The sequence below is a fragment of the Geotrypetes seraphini genome, chromosome 11, assembly GCF_902459505.1.
Source record: "Geotrypetes seraphini chromosome 11, aGeoSer1.1, whole genome shotgun sequence".
In the NCBI taxonomy this organism is placed as follows: domain Eukaryota; kingdom Metazoa; phylum Chordata; class Amphibia; order Gymnophiona; family Dermophiidae; genus Geotrypetes; species Geotrypetes seraphini.
This window is the reverse complement of record NC_047094.1, coordinates 18,065,440-18,086,936: the sequence shown is the minus strand read 5'-3', so window position 1 is coordinate 18,086,936 and position 21,497 is coordinate 18,065,440. Positions and strand designations below refer to the sequence as shown.

At 44.7% G+C, this 21,497-nt stretch overlaps 1 protein-coding gene across 1 annotated transcript in view; it reads left to right on the top strand.

Moving 5' to 3' along the window:
• ELFN1 (extracellular leucine rich repeat and fibronectin type III domain containing 1) overlaps positions 1-21,497 on the top strand; it is a 181,959-nt gene that overhangs the window by 12,062 nt on the left and 148,400 nt on the right. The window lies entirely within an intron of this gene.

Genomic DNA, 21,497 nt, shown 5'->3' with positions numbered 1-21,497 from the left:
ATAAGAATAGCCTAACTGGGTCACACCAATGGTCCATCATGCCCAGTAGCCCATTCTCATGGTAGCCAATAGTGCTGCCCGATTCAGAGAAAAATATTTCATTCGATTCGATTCACCCTGTTGAATCGATTTTTCGATTAGATTCACTGTTAATGACACCGCTTTTTAAGTTTAAACAAAGTATAACAATAAATTTCACAACAACAATAAATTTCACAAAGTACTTAAAAAAAAAAAATCACATTTTTCCATTAAAGCAGTTCTGGAGACATTTGCTTGAACAGTCTTTTTTCCCAGTCCATAAGCAAGCAATATGAAAAAGATTTCCTTAATTATCTACTCAAACATTTTTGCTATTTACTTTCATTGTACCTAGACTATTATTCAGTAGAAAAAATTTAGTTTGTTCAATCAAGCAGAACATTCACTCATAGAAGTCCAATGTCCACACAGGATTTGATTGAACAAACCATATTTTTTCTACTGAATAATAGTTTAGGTATACTGAATAGCAAAAATGTTAAAGCCACACAGAAAAGCAGTAAAAGTCAATAGGTTCTCCAAGTGGGAACAACCTGATGTCTCAGCACTTGAGGAAAAGACCACGTAATAATGTTTATAAGATAAATCATATAAATGATTATACTGAAGCAGGGTGTCCTCAGCGTGAGAGGTAAGCGAGAGGAGAGAATTCTCCAGTGCTTTACACAATAAGGCTCCTCTGCCTGCAGTGCACACCATCATAGGACACCTCAGGTGTGCTCAAATTAATCAATGTGATAAATTAAACAGTGATAAACAATTGGTCAATCACAAGAGTGCAAGATCAAACAGGTTGTTCCCACTCAGAGAACCTATTGACTTTACTGCTTTTCTGTGTGAGTAGATAATTAAGCAAATTTCTGATAGCCTACAGAACTGATTCTCACCTTCCATCCCCAGCCCCCAAGACTTACCAGACCCCCCCTGCCGATGCATTTACTTACTGCCTGAACTGGATATTAAATCGTGGGGAAGAGAGGAGAAATGCGGGGAAAGAGCCAGCCAAAACTAGTATTTGTTGCTGCTGAGTGCACCAATCCAGGGCAAGCAGACGCTTCCCCCATGTCTTAATAACAGACAATGGACTTTTCCTCCAGGAATTTGTCCAAACCTTTCTTAAAACCAGCTACGCTATCTACTTTTAACATAACTTCTGGCCACTTCATTTTTAAGCTTAGATCTTTCCTTCCAAACAGAGACCTTGCTAGATGTCAAATACAGCACAAGGTAACTTCACATGAACTTAACTGTGCAGGAAATGAATCTCCTCATACACCCACCATATAGTGCAAAAATGTACAAAGGTCTGTTTTTTTCTTTCGATCACTACATAGCCTAATGCCACACAAGCAGCGCTGTTACAAACATATTCTGAAGGTCAATGCTAAGGTTGACAAAGTTTCCTTCCTTGGACCAGAAGGAGATACTGACAAACCACTGGAAGAGATTCTAAAACAACTACCCAGAAATAACACCCAAAGACCCACTCAGTGTGTGAACCAGTTGAGTGGAGTGGACTAACTGGGGGTGGAAATGGGCCCAGAGTTTGCTCAGCAGAATTTCCCAGACTACCTCTTCCTCTCAACACACTGACATGCTACCACCACCACCAACACTAGGAACACCTCACCGAGTATGCCAGCAATGCTTATAAACTTTATAAAACACATTATTATATTTTCTTATAAAGCATATATTTTAACTGAACTCAGCCTTGCCATTCACAAAAATAGAAAAGTTCCCATTTCAAGCTGTCTCATGTACACTTTTCAAATCTAACATATTGTAATCACAAAACAGAAAATAAAATTATTTTTTCTACCTTTTGTTCTCTGATCAATATTCAAATCTTGTTGGTCCCAGGCTCTTGTTGTCTTGCTTGCCAGGGTCTCCTTTCTCCGTGCTAACCATCCGTCTGCCATCTCTGTTCTCCCCTTCCGTTTCCCTTCCCTCTCCCGGAGATCTGGCATCTTTCCTTTTTTTTGTCTCCATCCACAGATTCACCTTTTCTCAACTCCCCACCACCCCAGGATCCACCATCTCTCCCTTTCTGTTCCCAACTATCCTCCTATCCAGTATCTCTATCCCCCCTCCACACCATCCCCTGTTTCCAAGTTCTCTCCCTTTCTGTTCCTTCCCTCCCTAAATCCCATTATGCACCATCTCTCTCCCACTCCTCTGTTTTTAGACCCATTATTTCTAACCCCCAAAGTCTGGCATATGCACGTATCTTTGAACCCCCCCTTCCCTCTCTCCCTCTGTGTACTTTTACACCAGGACCCCCCTCCCCCGAAGGTCTGTCCCCCCTCAGAAGGGCTACACCCCACCCCTGAAGACCTGCACCCCCCGAAGGACTTTACCTCCCACCCGAAGGTCTGTCCCCCTCTGAACGCCTAAACCCCACCCCTGAAGGCCTGCACCCTCCCCGAAGGATTGTACCCCCCACCCGAAGGTCTGTCCCCCCCTGAAGGCCTGCACCCATCCCGAAGGCCTGCACCCACCCCGAATGCCTGCACCCACCCCGAAGGCCTGCACCCACCCCGAAGGCCTGCACCCCCGAAGGCCTGTCCCCCCCCCTTGAAGGCCTGACCCCCCCTTGAAGGCCTGCCTGCTTGTCCCCCCTTGAAGGCCTATCCCCCCTTAAAGGTCTGCCTGTCCCACCCCCTTGTAGGCCTGTCCCCCCTTAAAGGTCTGCCTGTCCCACCCCCCTGTAGGCCTGTCCCCCCCTTGAAGGCCTGCCCCCCCCTTGAAGGCCTGCCTGCTTGCCCCCCCTTGAAGGCCTGTCCCCCCCTTGAAGGTTGGCACCCCCCCAAAGGCCTGCACCCCCTTGAAGGCCTGTCCCACCCCCTTGTAGGCCTGTCCCCCCCTTGAAGGCCTGCCTGCTTGTCCCCCCTTGAAGGCCTGTCCCCCCCCTTGAAGGCCTGTCCCACCCCCTTGTAGGCCTGTCCCCCCCTTGAAGGCCTGCCTGCCTGTCCCCCCCTTGAAGGCCTGCACCCCCTTGAAGGTCTGCATCCCCCCCCGAAGGCCTGCACCCCCCCGAAGGCCTGTCCCCCCACTTGAAGGCCTGCCTGCCTGTCCCCCCCTTGAAGGCCTGCACCCCCTTGAAGGTCGGCACCCCACCTGAAGGCATGCACCCCCCCTGAAGGCCTGTCCCCCCTTGAAGGCCTGTCCCCCCCCCTTGTAGGCCTGCACCCCCTTGTAGGCCTGTCCCCCCCCCCCTTGTAGGCCTGTCCCCCCCTTGAAGGCCTGCCTGCCTGTCCCCCCCTTGAAGGCCTGCACCCCCTTGAAGGTCTGCACCCCCCCCCGAAGACCTGCACCCCCCCTTGAAGGCCTGCCTGCCTGCCTGTCACCCCCCTCCCCCTTGAAAGTCTGCCTGCCCGCCCGCCCGCCCCACCCTGAAGGCCTGATGCCCCGACCCACCCCGAAGGACCATTCGCCCCCCTGGCCTCCCCGCACTACCTATGAAGCAGCCGCAGCAGGATCGCGACGTCAGCTATCTTTGCGCTGCTTAGGAGCTGCTTCCTGCGCCGGGCTACCTTAAGCTACTGCCCCCCCCACGCCCGAAGGACCGCTCGCCCCACTGACCTTCCAGCACACCTATGAAGCAGCCCGCAGCAGGATCGCGACGTCAGCAATCCCTCAGCTGCTTGGGCGCTGCTTCCTGCGCCGCGGTCCCGCCCCCTCCTCTGACGTCAGAGGAGGGACGGGACCGCGGCGCAGGAAGCAGCGCCCAAGCAGCTGAGGGATTGCTGACGTCGCGATCCTGCTGCGGGCTGCTTCATAGGTGTGCTGGAAGGTCAGTGGGGCGAGCGGTCCTTCGGGCGTGGGGGGGGACTGAGCGGCAAGGCCGGGAACACCCCCTCAGGGCTGGTACCCGGGGCGGCCCGCCCCCCCCCCCCCCCCCCCCTAGGTACGCCACTGGGTCACGTGAACTGAGGTTATCGGTGATATTCTAGGATTTGCTGCAAGTGGATGCAACTAAGGTAGTAACAGCGGGATCTGGATGGTCCCTACTGCCGCCCATACATACACACACCCACTCTTTCTCCTGTCCCAACTAACTAATAAAAAAACACACAGAATTATGGAACATAGCCGCAGCTCTTTATTAATCCACAATAGCAAATAAAATAACTTTGCATATATTAACATCATTAACACATTAAACATTAATTGAATGACATCAGCAAGCTCCTCCCGAGCTACCCGGTGTAAACATCAACAAATTTCCCCCGACCCCGCCACAAACAGCAAGAGTCTGAGGGGTGGCATGATCTCATGCCCCTTTAACCAGGGTCACCTGACCCCAAGGCAGGGCTCCCAGCTGGCCCCACCGCTCATCGCCGGATGAGCCCCAGCACCAGTAGCTCCCCAAATGCATTACTCTGCATTTCTTTGCATTACTCTGCATTTCTTTGCATTACTCTGCATTTCTTTGCATTACTCTGCATTTCTTCTTCCTTTTCTTCTCATTCCTCCCTTCTCACTTCTCCACACTGAATGAGAAACTACAAACGTTTCCTCTCATTCCTTAGTTCACTTCTCCCTTCTCCACACTGAATGGGAAACTGCAGACTTGCTTTGTCTTCTTTCCTCTATTTTTATCCTTCCTTCCTCTTCAGTGCTGGGATACTTCCTTTATCTTCCACCAGCAGTATAAGAATAAGGAAACATAAGAACATAAGAAATGCCTTCACCGGATCAGACCGAGGTCCATCTTGTCCGGCGATCCACGCACGCGGTGGCCCTTTTAAGTACACCTTTTAGGAGACCCGGTTTTCCCGTATCCCTTTCAAGAAGATGTGCATCCAACTTGCGCTTGAAACTCGGAACAGTAGTCTCCGCCACATCCTCCTCCGGGAGAGTGTTCCAAGCGCCAACCACTCGCTGTGTGAAACAGAACTTCCTAACATTTGTCCTAAACCTGCTGACACTCAGTTTCAGGCTATGACCCCGTTGTGTCCGTGTCACCTCCGAAAATGTTAGTAATGCTGTTTCCTGGTCTATTTTATCAAATCCTTTTAATATTTTAAAAGTCTCTATCAAATCCCCTCGCAATCTTCTCTTCTCGAGGGTGAATAGTCCCAGTTTTCTGAGGCGTTCTTTGTGGCTCAAATTTTCCATACCTTTGACTAGTTTCGTGGCTCGCCTCTGCACCCTCTCCAACAGAGCTATATCCTTCTTAAGGTATGGAGACCAGTGTTGGACACAGTATTCCAAGTGAGGTCTGACCATTGCTCGGTAAAGTGGCATTATGACCTCTTCCGATCTACTCGTGATCCCCTTCTTAATCATGCCCAACATCCTGTTTGCTTTCTTAGACATCATGCAGAGAATTTTAAAAAGGTAGCCAAGGATGCCTCCCACACCCAGGGATGACTGATCCTGCCACCTCTACGAGGTTACCTCTTAAATCTCTGCCTCTGAAAACGTGCCACTAGGTACCATCGCCATGCCTCTATTCTTATTCCAGAGCAGTCCCCTGACAAAGGAACAATTATTTATACATACAGGAGAATGTTTTATCTCCTGGGCTTCTGCCAAGTCCGGCAAGCAAAACACAAAAAGTTGCATAAAAGATGAAATGTATCCTTAACACGTGATTGCTATTATGATCCCTTTTTTCAATGCGGTTAAATAGAAAGGATAGAATATCCTTGCTGAAACTGTTGGGGGGGGGGGGGGATCTGATACGTATGCCTCATTAATCCTGCATTTTATCAGTCGGGATATTCCAGTATCACTTGTGTATCTATGGAAACAAACACAGCAGGAATCCCAGCACAGGTAAAATAAATTGTTCTTGTGGAGATTTGAAGAAACAGATCTCAGTCTGTATACTTTGGAGGAAAGGTGGGAGAGGGGGGGCTATGATAGAGACGTTTAAATACCTACGTGGCGTAAATGCGCATGAGTCGAGTCTCATGCATTTGAAAGGAAGCTCTGGAATGAGAGGGCACAGGATGAAGTTAAGAGGTGATAGGCTCCGGAGTAATCTAAGGAAATACTTTGTTACAGAAAGGGCGGTAAATGCGTGGAACAGTCTCCCGGAAGAGGTGGTGGAAACAGAGACTGTGTCTGAATTCAAAAGGGCTTGGGATAGGCACATGGGATCTCTTAGAGAGAGGAAGAAATTATGGATGCTGTGGATGGGTCATTTGGCCTTTATCTGCCATCATGTTACAATATTTCTATATATAGCCACACCAAATTGATATTCAAATAGTTATACTGTCAGAAATCGAGTGCAATACACTTTCTCACTTTATATAGACGGTAAAAGACCTCAGTGTTTCTCAGAACTGAGAAACTAACTATGCCAGTAAAAATACTGTACTGGCATAGTTAGTTTCTCAATATCAATTTGGTGTGGCTATATATTTGAAGATATTCAGCTTGTATTGTGTATAAACAATATTTCTATAACCATAAAGTTCTATGACATCACAATGCAAGTGTAAAGAGCCTTAGCCTATAGAAGAGGAGATGCAAATGTTAAGAGCCTTAGCCAATAGGGAGAGGAGGAGATAGTGGATGCTGTGGATGGGTCATTTGGCCTTTATCTGCCATCATGTTACAATGTTCCTATATAGCTACATGTATATCACAATATTACACTTATTACCTTAATTTTTTCTTTAAAACTTTAATAAATTAAATAGTGCTCAGACCCACAACTTAGTGTTCAAGTGTAAAAAAAAACACAACACCGGCTGCCATCAGACCATCATAGCACTATTCATGTCTGTACCACCAAATCAATCTCAAAACCACTTTCTATAAAAATAACATCTTTTTATGGTGGTAGGTTCCCAACAGATGGTCATGTAACAGGCAGCTTAGTGTTATAAAGTGCTCATGCATCTTATAAAAGACTTCTGGAAGCCGAGAAACACAAGTCCTCCCTTCGACTCGAGTTTCACATAGTGCGTACTTCCTCATGAAGGGATAACTTGAATCAGCCTCCATGAATAATCAAATCCAAACCGCTCCAACAGAGCAGGCCACTATTTGAACACTTGAACACTATAGGTTGTGGGGCTGAGCACTAGTTAATATATTAAAGTTTTAAGAAAAAAATTAAGTTAATAAGTGCAATATTGTGATATACATGTAGCTATTTAGTATATCATCACAATTAGATATCATATTGTTCCCTACATTTAGTAAACAATGTTTCTATAACCATAAAGTGCTATGACATCACAATGCAGGTGTAAAGATCCTTAGCCTATAGGAAGGAGGAGGAGATCAAGGTTTCAAGGTTTATTAAAAATTTGTTATCCCGCTTAATCTGAAATTCAAAGCGGTGTACAATAAGAGATGCAAATGTTAAGAGCCTTAGCCAATAGGGAGAGGAGGAAATAGCGGATGGGTAATGGCCTTTATCTGCCATCATGTTTCTATAACCATAAAGCCCTATGACCTCACAATGCAGGTGTAAAGAGCCATAGCCTATAGGAGGAGGAGATGCAAATGTTAAGAGCCTTAGCCAATAGGGAGAGGAGGAGATAGTGGATGCTGCGGATGGGCCATTTGGCCTTTATCTGCCGTCATGTTTCTATGTAATGTTGAGAGCAGGGAGACTGACACAGAGTGAACCTGAGAGGGAACAACAAGAAGTGACGAATTTACATTGTGATGACATATTCCCAGATACTCTTTCTTTGCTTTGCAAAGGAATGTGTCATTGTGACCGCATTTAAATGCAACAAGCTTTAAGTATCCAACCAGAGACCTTTCTAAGTGAAAGCCAAATTAAGACTGAGCTACGCAGTTATGTATGGAAACATGTGTAGGCAAAACGTGTTATGAATGCGCAGATCCCGCTTCTTAGCCTCTCGTATTGATAGGATCGCTCTATGTCTATAAAGGAGCAAGGCGATTTACAATGTCAAGAACCTGTGCATATCGCAGGGAGCTACAGAGAACAAAGTTAGCAAAAAAATCAATGAAAGTTCCAGTAGACAGTGAACTCAGAGGGAATACAGATGAAAGTTATAGCAAACTAGTTTCGAATACCATTAACAGAGTACAATATGGCCTGTTTGTGATAGTGTCAGAACTAATGAATGGATGTTCCATATGGTGTCAGGTCAAAAGCGCGCCGGGACAAAGGCGCGAGCAGACAATTGAGCACAGCGCGGAGGCGTGCGCCAAAGAAAATTACTGTTTTTAGGGCTCCGACGGGGGTGGGGTGGGGGGGAACCCCCCCCCACTTTACTTAATACAGATCGCGCCGCATTGTGGGGGGTTTGGGGGGTTGTAACCCCCCACATTTTACTGAAAGCTTCACTTTTTCCCTGTTTTTAGGGAAAAAGTTAAGTTTACAGTAAAATGTGGGGGGTTACAACCCCCCAAACCCCCCCACAACGCCGGCGCGATTTGTATTAAGTAAACTGGGGGTGCTCCCCAACAAAAACCCCCGTCGGAGCCCCTAAAAACAGTAATTTTCTTCGACGCGCGCCTCCGTCTTGCGCTCAGTTGTCGGCGCGCGCCTTTGTCTTCCGCATTGTTGTCTATGAACCGTTCCATATACTCCGTTGGAAGAGTTTAAGGCAGTTGATGCTGGATCTGTCCTGGGTGCTTAGCTTCCTTCTGAATTTTAGGTAGCAAGTTTCCTTTCTAGTGTCCAATGGCAGGTTATTCCATGTGTTGATAGCAATACAGTGCTCCCTCGCGAATTCGCGGTCGGCGGTTCGCGGTCCCGGTTATTCGCAGTATTTTCCGACCACAAATGACGGGGCAGGAGAGGGCAGCCGGAGCGCCGGCGAGTGAAGGCAATCACTCGCTGTATGCTCCGACCGCCTCTTCCTGTACTAAAGTCGGGCCTTACCAATCGGGAGCTGCGTGTCAAAGCAGCTCCTGATTGGTGAGGCCCGATTTTAGTACACTGAGCTCTTATTTCTACATTTTCGGATTTGACCAACCAGGCTATTCCACAACTTAACCCTTGCACATGTAAAAGTCATGGCATCTGTTTCCACATATTTAGGGTTATCTTTCGTTTTCAGCACTGCTGAACTTTCAGAGCGCAATGACCTTAATGGTTGATACTCAGACATCAAACCCTTAAAAAATTCAGGGATCGTACCATATAAAAATTGGACGTTCCCGGACATCTGGTGATCCTATGTCACTGCCTAATTTATAAAACTGATTCACAAGAGGACTGGTTCAGTGGCAAACTCAGGGCTCCTTTTACGAAGCCGTGTTAGTGGTTTAATGCACGTAATAGCGCCGCGCTAGCCGCTACCGCCTCCTCTTGAGCAGGCGGTAGTTTTCTGGCTAGTACGGGGGTTAGCGCGCGCTAAAAATGTGCCTGCGATAAAGCCGCTAACGCGGCTTCGTAAAAGGAGCCCTCAGTCTTTTAAAATCCCCTCCTTCCCGCCCGGATTACAGAGCGCTGGGGTCAGGAACTTCATAAAGAACAGCCACTGGGACGTTTTACACGAAATAGTCCCTAGATGGATAACGGGAGCGGGTTTTCACGGGTGTTATGTTAGAGTGCTCTATAGGGGCCTATTATAGAAACATAGATGACGGCAGAAAAGGGCCACGGCCCATCTAGTCTGCCCACACTAATGGCCCACCCCCTAACTACCTCCATGAAGAGATCCCACATGCCAAATAGAAACATAGAACATGACGGCAGAATAGGGCCACAGCCCATCCAGTCTGCCCACCCCCTAACTTCCTCCATGAAGAGATCCCACATGCCAATCCCATCTTTTCTTAAAATCTGGCACGCTGCTGGCCTCGATTACCTGTAGTGGAAGATTATTCCAGCGGTCAACCACCCTTTCGGTGAAGAAATATTTTCTGGTGTCGCCATGAAATTTCCCACCCCTGATTTTCAACAGATGCCCTCTTGTTGCCGTGGGTCCTTTAAGAAAGAAGATATCTTCTTCCACTTCAATACGGCCCGTGATATATTTGAACGTCTCGATCATGTCTCCCCTTTCTCTACGTTCCTCGAGTGAGTAAAGCTGCATAAAACTTACATAAAACTGGGCGTATTGATTCTCCTCTCTTTTTGAAATGCGGCCGAGATCCAATTACCTTCGCTCACTCTTTCTGGGACTGTTGGACTATACAAGCTTTTTGGAAGTCCATCGTCCAGTATATACAGGGTTTATTTACCAGTCCCCTCTTGGGAACAGTGGAGCAATTGGTTTTAGACCTACCTGGGGCTTTTAGTGGGCTCCCTCGGGGAGGGGAGTCCCCAATGGTGTCATAAGGTGTGTCTTCTTGCTCGCAAATGTATTTTACAATCTTGGACTGTCTCTGAACCACCTTTCTGGAGATCTATGGCGCGTACTTCAGCCTCTTGGGAGGCCTGAGAGGCGGTGGGTAGCCCTCGTAGGCGGCACAGTTTCTTCATTGTTTGGGGAGCTTATCTGCCTTCTTTACCGCCTAGAGGTCGTAGTCTCCTTTTGAACCCTCTTGCTTAGATTAGCTGGGGTGCACCCAGCTCTTTCTCAGGATCAGACACTGTAGGACCCTTTCCTTTTTTTTTTTTTAGTTGTTGTTTTGTGGGGGTGGGATGTGTTCTTCTGCTGGGGGATAATTTGTATGGCTGCCCAGGGGCCACAAGAGTACGGGCCTCTGGAGCGCTTGAGACCTTTTGGTCGCCTTCTGTAGCCTTTTTTCCTAGGGGGGGGGGTTGTATCCTGGGACTTGGCAACGGGTTTTCTACTCTTTTATACACAAATTCTGTATTGTTGGCTGTTGGTTCCATTGTCTTTGCTGTTTGTATCATTTTCTTTTGGATTCACAATAAAAAATTAAAAAAAGATGTGAACATACAATCAATCCCCTCTTTCCTTTACTGTAGTACAGAACTCCTATAAGAACATTAGCTTCGATTAGTGAGGTCTATAGTTATAGTTATACACTTCTCCCTCCGTATTCACTGTGATAGGGGATTGACAGACCCACGAATACAGAAAAACCGCAAATAACTTTATGTATCATTCGCTGGTTTCTATTGAAAAGCCATCGTGAATATGGTGAAACCACGAATAACACGGCGGGAGACCTGGCCTGTTCCTGAAGGAGAGGCAAAACACGGTGAAGAAAGTGCTGGGAATCAGCTATTTTTCTCCGTAAACGCTTGGAACAGCGATTTCTCTATGCAAGCTGATGTAATTTGGGGGGAGGATCCAGCAAGCTAAAAACCGTGAATAATCGAAACCGCGATTGCTGAAACCACGAATACGGAGAAGTGTAGTTATTTTATTTAATATACCGTAATTTTTAACAAAAAAGTTTAAGTCAAACTGGTTTACAAGAATAAAACCAAGGCACAAATTAAAATTCAATTAAAAAAAAAACACCACATCAAAACAGACAGGGTATGGAGACTAAGCCAAAGGAATGAACTAAGCAGAAATTTTATATTATTGTAACATTGTATACTTATGGGCATATAAGAAAATACTACAAAAATCGAGACTGGTTTAGAATATGGCTGTTCGCCTCATTTTTGGATTTAAAAAATGGGAGCATATTACTCCTTTTTATCAAAAACTTCACTGGTTGCCGGTAGAGTCCAGAGTAGAGAATGACACGGTGACAAAATTCATCACCGTTCCCGTCCCCGCAGATAACCGTGGGAAATAATCCCATGTCATTTTCTAATGTCTATTTCAACCTCGGTCCTTCTACATCAGCATTCTTCAAAGCAAAGCTTGCGGGTCAGTGGTTGTGGCCATTCATACTCTGATTCTTATGTGAGCCATTGTGACATCACTGATGTGATTGGTTCTTAGGCACTGGTGGAATGAGGCATTATGACATCACAATATCTGCTCTGGATACCAGAGACTGTCATTCTGTAGTGTCTGTTTCAACCTCAGTCCTTCTACACCAGCATTCTTCAAAGCAAAGCTTGTGGGTCAGTGGTTGTGGCCATTCATACTCTGATTCTTCCTTCTCTCCTTAAAGAATGACATGAAGATGGTTTCCCGTGGTTATCCGCGGAGACAGGAACAGTGATGAATTTTGTCACCATGTCATTCTCTAGTCCAGAGTCCTGTTTAAGTTTTCTTGCATCTGTTATAAAGCAGTCTTCGGGATGTTACCGGATTATTTCGCTCCTCACTTTTCCTTGAGTCGCTCCAAGAAGAGTACAGGTAGGATTAACCTATTTAATTATCCCTCTATAAAATCATGTCATTATAAGAAGCTCTTTGAGAGAACTTTCCCATTCCAGGCCGCTAAACTGAATACGTGACTTGGAAAAACTGTATTAGAGGCTTCTTCTTATTTTGATTTTAGAAAACTGTTAAAGAAACACCTGTTCAATAGGCCGATATCTTAATGTGTTCCGTTTTTTAATATATCTGTTTCTAATTGATGTATTTCAATTTTAACTGCTTGTTTTTACCTTTATGTTATTTTATTCCACACTGTATGTATTAACTTTCCTGTTGGGTTCATATACAAAACCGCAGAAGACAAAGGCGCGCGCCAACAACTGAGCGCAAGACAGAGGCGCGCGCCGAATAAAATGACAGTTTTTAGGGGCTCCGAAGGGGGTTTTTGTTGGGGAGCCCCCCCCCCACTTTACTTAATACAGATCGCGGCGGCGTTGTGGGTGGTTTGGGGGGTTGTAACCCCCCTCATTATACTGTAAACTTAACTTTTTCCCTGTTTTTAGGGAAAAAGTGAAGTTTTCAGTAAAATGTGGGGGGTTACAACCCCCCAAACCCCCCACAACGCCCCCACAATGTGGCGTGATCTGTATAAAGTAAAGTGGGGGGGTTCCCCAAGACACCCCCCCGTCGGAGCCCCTAAAAACAGTTATTTTCTTCGGCGTGCGCCTCCGGCTACACTCAGTTGTCGGCGCGCGCCTTTGTCTTCCGCGGTTTTGACCTGACACCTCCTGTTGTGAACTGCTTCAAACCTTTGGTATAGCGGTATATAAAAATAAAATTAGTATTATTATTATTAAATAGGCTAGCAGGCGAAGGAAAGATTTACAAAGCTTAGGGAAGAGCAAAAGGAAAAACAACAAATGGAAAAGGTTATAAAATAAGATTTTTTTTAAAAAAAAAGAAAGAAAATAGGCATTAACCAAAGTATGAATAATCTAATTAGGAGGTCATGTCGAATGCCATTTTAAAACAGTAGGGTACCATCCTGTTTCAACAACAAATGCATGAGGTGAAGTGGAAGGAAACCAGCTTAGTTTATTATCGTCAAATCGTTTTCTTGTGCACATTCTGCTCGGTATTTGGCCCTAATAAATGCTGAATTTTGACGGGAAGCAGAACAGAATTGAAAGTCTAAAAGGAATCTTTTTTTGCTCGAGACACAGCTTATCAGAAGCAGAGCCTCAATCAGCAATACTTCACCGAGGACAGAGACAGATCAATTTTTAAAAGGCCGCTGAGTGTCAAAGATAAGCCATTATCTTTAGGAAAAATTTCAGTTGAACCTAAAAGGCCAAGTTTTCAGCAGAAAGGGCACTTAAATCTAGCTGGTGAAAGTGATTTAGTTTAGCTATTTGTGTGACTGATGTTTCCTGGCAAAACTTAACTGCTTATCTCCGAAAATCAATGCTCTCTCAGACCTAAATCTGCCCCAGGAATTCCCATGGAGATGTCCCTTTTGTAATTGGACTCCTGTCCACTTAAATCACTTTTGGCCACCTAAGTGGTGATATTTAGCAGCACTTGACTGGATAGTGCGGCCGGATATCACCACAGACCAGCCCTGCACTAATTCACCACAGATCATACCTGCGGCCAGTCCATGGGTAGCATGTGGGAGGAGCCAGGACATAATCAGTCAGCGGCCATTTTCAGACTGCTAACTGGTTAAGTAAGCAGCTAAAGTTAAGAAAGAAAAAAAAACCTGTCCTAGCTTTAGCCACAAATATAACCGGGCAGTGGTCTGAAAATTGGCTGGTGCCCAGTTAGCTACCAGGTTCATGCACCAGTTTTCCCGCTGACCCTTCTCTTTCCCAGGACTCTGATTCCCCCTCCCTCTCAGCCTGGACCTAAATAAGGGCTGTCTGAGCCCCTCCAACTCTCATAAGCCTCCCCCCCTCTCCCCAGGCAAGAGTGATCCTACCTGCTTCTGCCCAATGCAGCAACTACAGCGAGGCTGCCTTTAGAGCTGCAGAAGCCATTTTGCAGCTACTGCTGTGACAGAAGCGAGTGACCATTTATCCTGCCCATAAGGCCTCACTAGGCCACCAGGCCTAGGGAAGCATACAGGCAGTCCTTACGTACGTCCAGGGTGGGAGCGAGGGGGGATCGGGTTTGTGGGGGGGAGGGAGGGGTATTTGGAGGAATAGAGTGCACCTTATAAAAGTCCTGGCCAAGACTCAACCAGGGTCTCATCTTGAATTAATCCGGGATATTTTAATGGCAATGCTTGGACATGGCTTGGAAGTGACGATCCAGGGCTAATTCTTCCGACGGCAGTCAGCATTTCATAACACAGTGACCACTGCAGAGTAAATCAGTGGCGTAGCACGGGTGAGAGGCGCCCGGGGTGGTGGCATGTACGCAAAGGCTTCAATACATTATGGAAGCTGAGGTCCATAAGGAAATACTTTGAAATGGCATCATTCCAACTCCTAGTCCAGGCACCAAACCTAACCATCCTTGACTGCGCAAACACTTCCTGAAACCAAGTCATGTGTCCGAGGTTTCCTAGGGACAAATATAATAATAATAATAATAATAATAACTTTATTTTTCTATACCGCCATAGTCAGGTGACTTCTAGGCGGTTCACACTGTAAGAAGGCTGGACATTCAGCGAATAACAAGGTCACAATACAATACAATAAGTCAACATGCAATACAAGACAAAACAATACAATACAGTACGATACAATACAATGAGTGTATACAACACAGTACAATATAATACAACGAGTCTAAATATACTACAATACAATAAGTCTAAAGACAACACCATACATAAGTCTAATACAGTATCGTACAATGAGTCTAAAATATAATACAATAGTGAAGAGGGGAAAGTTAACAGATTGGGGTTCAATGGGTAATGAGTAACTGAGTATTTCTTTAGAACTTCCATTTGAATTGGAGTACTATGGATAGCGAATATCTGAGTACATGAGGGGCATCTTGAGAAAGAAAGAAAGGCGTTTAGAGGGAGGGGAGTCCTAGTGCAGGAGGGGACAATTTTAGTCCGTGAATTTTTCGAATAGGGCGGTTTTGATCGATTTGCGGAATGCACTGTAAGACAGGTTGGGTTCGTTTATGTAGTTTTTCAGCCAAACTTGCTGTCTGTTCGCTTGGAACTTAAAGGTTCTATCCAGGAATGATTTGTATCTGCAGCCCGTAATCTTTGGGTATGCAAATATGTTTTTGTTTCTGGTCGCTCGTGTGGGGTTGTGTAGGATGAAGTGAGTTTGTAGGTATGAAGGTGCTAGTCCCCAGACTTGCTTGAAACAGGTGCAAGCAAATTTGAATAGTATTCGCGCTTCTATTGGAAGCCAGTGCAGCTTTTTATAGTAGGGGCTGATGTGGTCGTTTTTTCTTAGTCCGAAGATTAGTCGAACGGCGGTGTTTTGTATTAATCTCAGTTTTTTTATTGTTTTTTGTGGGATGCCCAAGTAGATGATGTTGCAGTAGTCAAGAATGGATAAGATCAGTGCCTGTACCAGCAACCTGAATGATGTTGGGTCAAAGTATTTTTTTATGGTCCTTAGTTTCCATAGCGTGTAAAAACATTTTTTCACTAGTGAGTTTGTGTGGTCGGTCATAGTTAGGTGTGTGTCTAGGGTGATACCAAGTATTTTTATGTTATTAGAAGTAGCGGTATATAAGAAATAAATTACATTACATTACATTACATTGTTTATTTTTATCGATGTTCTCGTAATTTTGTCATTAGGACTAGCCAGAAAGACTTTTGTTTTTTCTGCGTTTAATTTTAGTTTGAAATTGGTGGTCCATTTATCGATTTCGGTCATTACGTTTGAGAGATTGTCTACAATTTCTTTTGTGATGTCATTTAAGGGGATTAGGATGGATATGTCGTCTGCGTAAATGTAGTGTATAAAGTTTAGTTTTTGTAGGAGGTGGCCTAAGGAGGCGATATAGATGTTGAAGAGTGTGGGCGATAGGGGGGAACCTTGAGGCACGCCTGATGGGTTTTTCCATGGTTTGGAATAATTTCCATTGCTGATTACTCGGTAGGATCTGTTTGATAGAAATTCTTGGAACCATTTCTTTGCCTTTCCAGAAATTCCCATTATTTCAAGGCAAAGTAGCATGATTTCATGGTCTACCAGGTCGAACGCGCTGCTGAGGTCTAATTGTAGAATTAGTGCGCTTTTGCCTTTGCTAAAGAGATCATAAAGGTGGTTTAGTAGGGAGGCTAAAACAGTTTCTGTGTTGTATCCTTTCCTGAATCCTGATTGGTGTTCACTAAGGATGTTAAATTTGTCCAGGTAGTTTACTAGTTGAAGGTTGACCAATCCTTCTTGTAACTTTGTGAAAAGGGGAATGTTTGCTATGGGTCTGAAATTGGATGTCAGAGCAGAAGAGGTTTTCTGATCTTTGGGGATTGGAGTGATTAGTATGTGTCCCAATTTTTTGTTTAGTGTTCCGCTTGTGAAGGCGGATGTTAGCCATTCAAATAGTTCCTTTTTAAATTCTAGAGGGGCAACTGTCATGATTTTAGGGGGACATGCATCAAGTAGACAGTTAGTTTTGGTGTATTTGTTGAAGAGATTTAGGAATTGATGCCAATTTGGATATTCGAGGTGGTCCCATATCATGTCTACTCTGGTGTCTTGGTCGTGAGGTTCGAGGTATTGAAGAGCATTTGTTATGGTAGTGGGTAGAGTTGCTCTTAAGTTAGCGGTTTTATTTTGAAAGAAGTTGGCTAGGGTTTGTGCCGATGGAGTGGGTTCATTGTCCTTTTTCAGTATTTGTGTTGTATCGGTTATTGTTTTTACTAGTTTGAACAATTCCTTGCTGTTTATTTTGAAGTACCAATTTTTTTTGCATAATGCTTAGTGCGTTTTTCTTTGATCAGATTTTTGTATGTTTTCATTTTTTGTTTCCAGTTTGTCTTGTCTAACTCATTGTTTGTTTTTTGCCAGATTCTCTCCAATTTTCTTAGTTCCTGTTTGGTGGTTAATAGTTCACAGTCAAACCATTCGTTTGGTGGTCTATTTTTCTTTTTGTATGTTTTATATGGTGCTATTTGGTCTAGGAGTTCTTTGCTGTAAGTTTCCCATCTTGTAGGGAAATCCTGATTATCATTAGTTATGGGATGTAATTCATAGTGGGTCCAGAATTCTGTTGGGTTAATAATGCCCCGGCTGGTTATTGTGTTCGTATTGACGTTTTTGCGTTTTTGTTGTGTGTTCTGTTTTAGCCAGTGTAGATTGAACTTGCCAATGAAGTGGTCTGACCAGACGCATTTTTCCCAGGGTCCTGGGTAGTATTGTATTTTGGGATCTGTTGTTTCTTTGTGGGAGAAGGTGATTAAGTCTAGTTTGTGTCCTTTTTCGTGGGTTATTTCTGTGTCAGGGTTTGGAAAGTCTAGTGATGTTAGGAAGTTGGCGAATTCGGATATTTCTATTTCTCACTGTTGAAAATATAATAGTAAGAACATAAGAAATAGCCTTACTGGGTCAGACGAAAGGTCCATCAAACCCAGTAGCCCGTTCTCACGGTGGCCAATCCAGGTCACTAGTACCTGGCCAAAACCCAAGGAGTAACAACATTCCAGCATCTCAAAGAATAGCAAGATTCTGGAACCCCAATGAGAGCAACATTCCAGAGCTGAGATTGTGATGTCATAATGCCTCAGAGCCAACCTCATCAGTCATGTTACAATGGCTTAATTGTCCTATACTTGGCTCATGTAAGAACATAAGAATAGCCTTACTGGGTCAGACCAATGGTCCATCTTGCCCAGTATCCCGTCTTCAGAGGCCAATCCAAGTTACATGTAGCTGGAAAAACCCCAAATTGTATCACCATTCCATGCCACTGATCCGGGGCAAGCAGTGGATTCCCCCATGTCTGTGAAACAGCACCTCTCACTGGCAGGACTGTGGAAGACTCCAGTTTAGCTTAAAGGGCACAGCACGCACTCCCAGAACCCAGCGGTATTCATTCACTACGTCTCTGAGCATAACCTGCTTAAAAGCCCTTCTTTTTCTCATATATGCTTCTGTTCCAAACAGGAAGCCCACCCTGGAGGGGGAGAAGCTAGACTGCCATGGGCAGGGGTATAGGTAAACATCCAATTTCGGGCAGGCCTGGAACCCAGTTAGGTAGACAGAAGTTCCCATCTCTCCCTCTCCTCCATCATAGATATGACATCAATGGGTGGGCCCAGGCCCATCCATGACCACGCCACTGCCATGGGGCCCATGAGTGGCTCTCACTCTCTGAGTTCACAGAAAAGCTGAGAGAGGCCAGGAGAGATGGAAAGACCCTGAACGGGTAGGGGAGTTGGGAAAAAGGGGGTAATGGAGGGGTAGGAGAGGGGGAAGGGAAATGAGAAAGTGTCAGTGACATAGGCTCACATGTGGGCGATGCCAAAATTTGAAGCTGCCCAAGGCTACCACATTCTTTTCAGTGGCCCTGATATGTATTACTACGTGACCAATATAGGGCATATATTTTTTATTTGCATATTTTACTGGAGAATTTTGTGGTTGAAGCCTCCCCCCCCCTCCCAATATCTGCATTTCTGAGCTTGTGAAGTTTAAAAATAAACTGAAAGGAAAAGCAAGGAGCTAATTAGCAGAGGTTGTTGCTGGGATCTGTGCGTGACAAACAGCCCTTATGAAGTTTTGCCTTCGTGCAGTCGGATATGTGTGTGTGACATTTCTTGAGCAACTTTTCAGAAATGTCTTGACAGCCCATAAGACAAAAAAAGGCATCAAAGACAAATACAGCCAAGACAGCCACAAACCCAGCTGAAATGGTTATTGTTGATCTTAATATTTTATACCTTCGTTCACATGTTTAGTGACTACAAAATCTTCCAGACCTTCGGAGTCAAATCACCTTCTTTCTTTCTTTTTTTCTTTTTTTTAATCAAATTTTTCATCATTATCATTTATACAGATAATAATAAAGAAAGGAAAATTACAAAGAAATAAAGCATGCCAGACTTTAAGAATAAATGGGATACCCATGTGGGATCCCTACGAGGGTCAAGATAAGGAAATTGGGACATTAGGGCATAGACAGGGGGTGGGTAAGCAGAGTGGGCAGACTTGATGGGCTATAGCCCTTTTCTGCCGTCATCTTCTATGTTTCTATCTCCTCAAGTCCACATAATGGGAGAATATATCCTGATATTAGCTAATCAATAAATTCAACATAATCCTGATCAAAAAATCAAACATTTATGGCGCATCATAAATCCGAACTCCAAACTAATATTAAATCAGATGCCGACCTTACTAGTTTCATGAAGTTGTAAAAATTGTTCCAGTTGATTAGAGTCCCAGTATACATATTCACATTCTTTAAATTTAACTAAACATTTACATGGAAACTTCAAATAAAATGTGGGTTTCAAAGCTAAAAAAAAAGCTTTTCTTCTCAATTGTGTAGCTTGGACCAAATCTGGAAAAATCAATACATTATCTCCACAAAATTTCATAAGCTTATTCTGAAAATAAGCTTTCATAATTAAGGATTTATCTATCTCTCTTGCACAAGATATCAATAGGGTAGATCTAGTTTGGAATTATATTACATTAGGGATTTCTATTCCGCCATTACCTTGCAGTTCAAGGCGGATTACAAAAGAATTATCCAAAATGTATTACAACAAGAACTTACAAAAAAAAAAAAAAAAATTGGTCATTTTCAAAAAGAGTGAGAAATGGGTAAGGTTATTTGTTTGGGGTAGTTGGCTTTAGTGAGAGGTGGAGTTTGAGACTTGCTGTATTATTTCTTTTTTCAGAGTTTTCTTGAAGAGTATGGTCTTTATTTCTTTTCTAAAAGTCTTGTAGTCGAGGGATGCCGTCAGTAGATTGGCGATTTGGTTGTCTACTTTGGCTGCTTGAGTGGCCAGGAGGCCATCATATAGTTTTTTCCGTTTGGCCTCCTTAATTGGGGGGTATGAGAATGGAGTGTGAGTTTTCCTATGTCTGGTTGCGGTGTTGTAGATGAGGTGGTTATTCAGGTAGTTTGGACTATCTCCGTATAAAGTCTTAAATAGTAGGCAGTAGAATTTAAATTGTATTCTTGCTGGGATCGGAAGCCAGTGCGATTGGAGATAGGCTTGTGTAATGTGATCATGTTTCTTTAATGAGTAGATGAGTCTTAGTGCTGTGTTTTGGATAGTTTGTATCACAAGATTCACAAGATAGTTTATATCTTGTGAATCTTCCAGGAAACCAGTAACAGCGGGATCTGGATAGTCTCTGTTGCTACCCATCAACACCCCTTTTTCCCCATAACCCACCCCTAAATAAAAACCAACACACTTTATTATGGTATATAGCCGCAGCTCTTTATTTAATCCACCACAACAATAAATTAACATGAATAACTTAACCTCATAAACATATTGACCCTCAATTGACAAACAACATCAGCAAGCGCCTCCTGAGCTACCCCATGTAAACATTAACCTTTGCCCCCGACCCCGCCACAAACAGCAAGCGTCTGAGGGGTGGCATGACCTCATGCCCCTTTAACCCAGGTCACCTGACCCCAAGGCACGGCTCCCAGCCGGCCCGCCGCTCATCGCCGGATGAGCCCCAGCACCCAGTAGCTCAGGAGACCCGTCTCCCTGAACCACCAAGGCCACCACCGAGGGAGGGTGGGAGGGAGAAAAACCGCCCTGGAGGACCTAAAACAACTGAGTCCTCCAGGGTCCCGATTTATCCATTCCCTCTGCCTGCCCCTCTACCTCGACTTCACCCTATCCTAGCCCTGTCTTTAGGCGGTAACCCCTCCCCTATTCCTTCTAATAAGTTTCCCTAACTAACGGTCCTCTCCCTCCCCCCCCCCCAACTTGCCTCACGGGCAACACGAGGCCTCCCAGCCCCGTGTTACCATACGCCCTTCGAGACAAGCTCTCGGGCTCCTTCTTAAATCAAACTCTATTTGTTCCAACTGGTCCACATCCAGGTCTGCGGGATTTTTCTTTTTCTGTGGAATATAATATAAATTTGTTATGGGCAATTTCTCTGCGTCGGCCAACCCCAACACTTGTCACCCTCTTTCTTTAATGCATCCTCTCAATAATGCCACTTCTGCAACATTAAGGGGCCCGTCTATTAAAGGGCATTATGCGCTTATCCCTGGACTCTACAAAGATCACCCAAATTTGTGCACCCAAATGTGCGTACGATCCTGAAACGCGCGTGCAACGTAATTGGTTAATGGGCCGATTAATGGCAATAACTGAGCACTAGCAATCAATTATAATTGACGCCAATTCTGATTTGCAAATGGGTCTGGCTTCCCAAA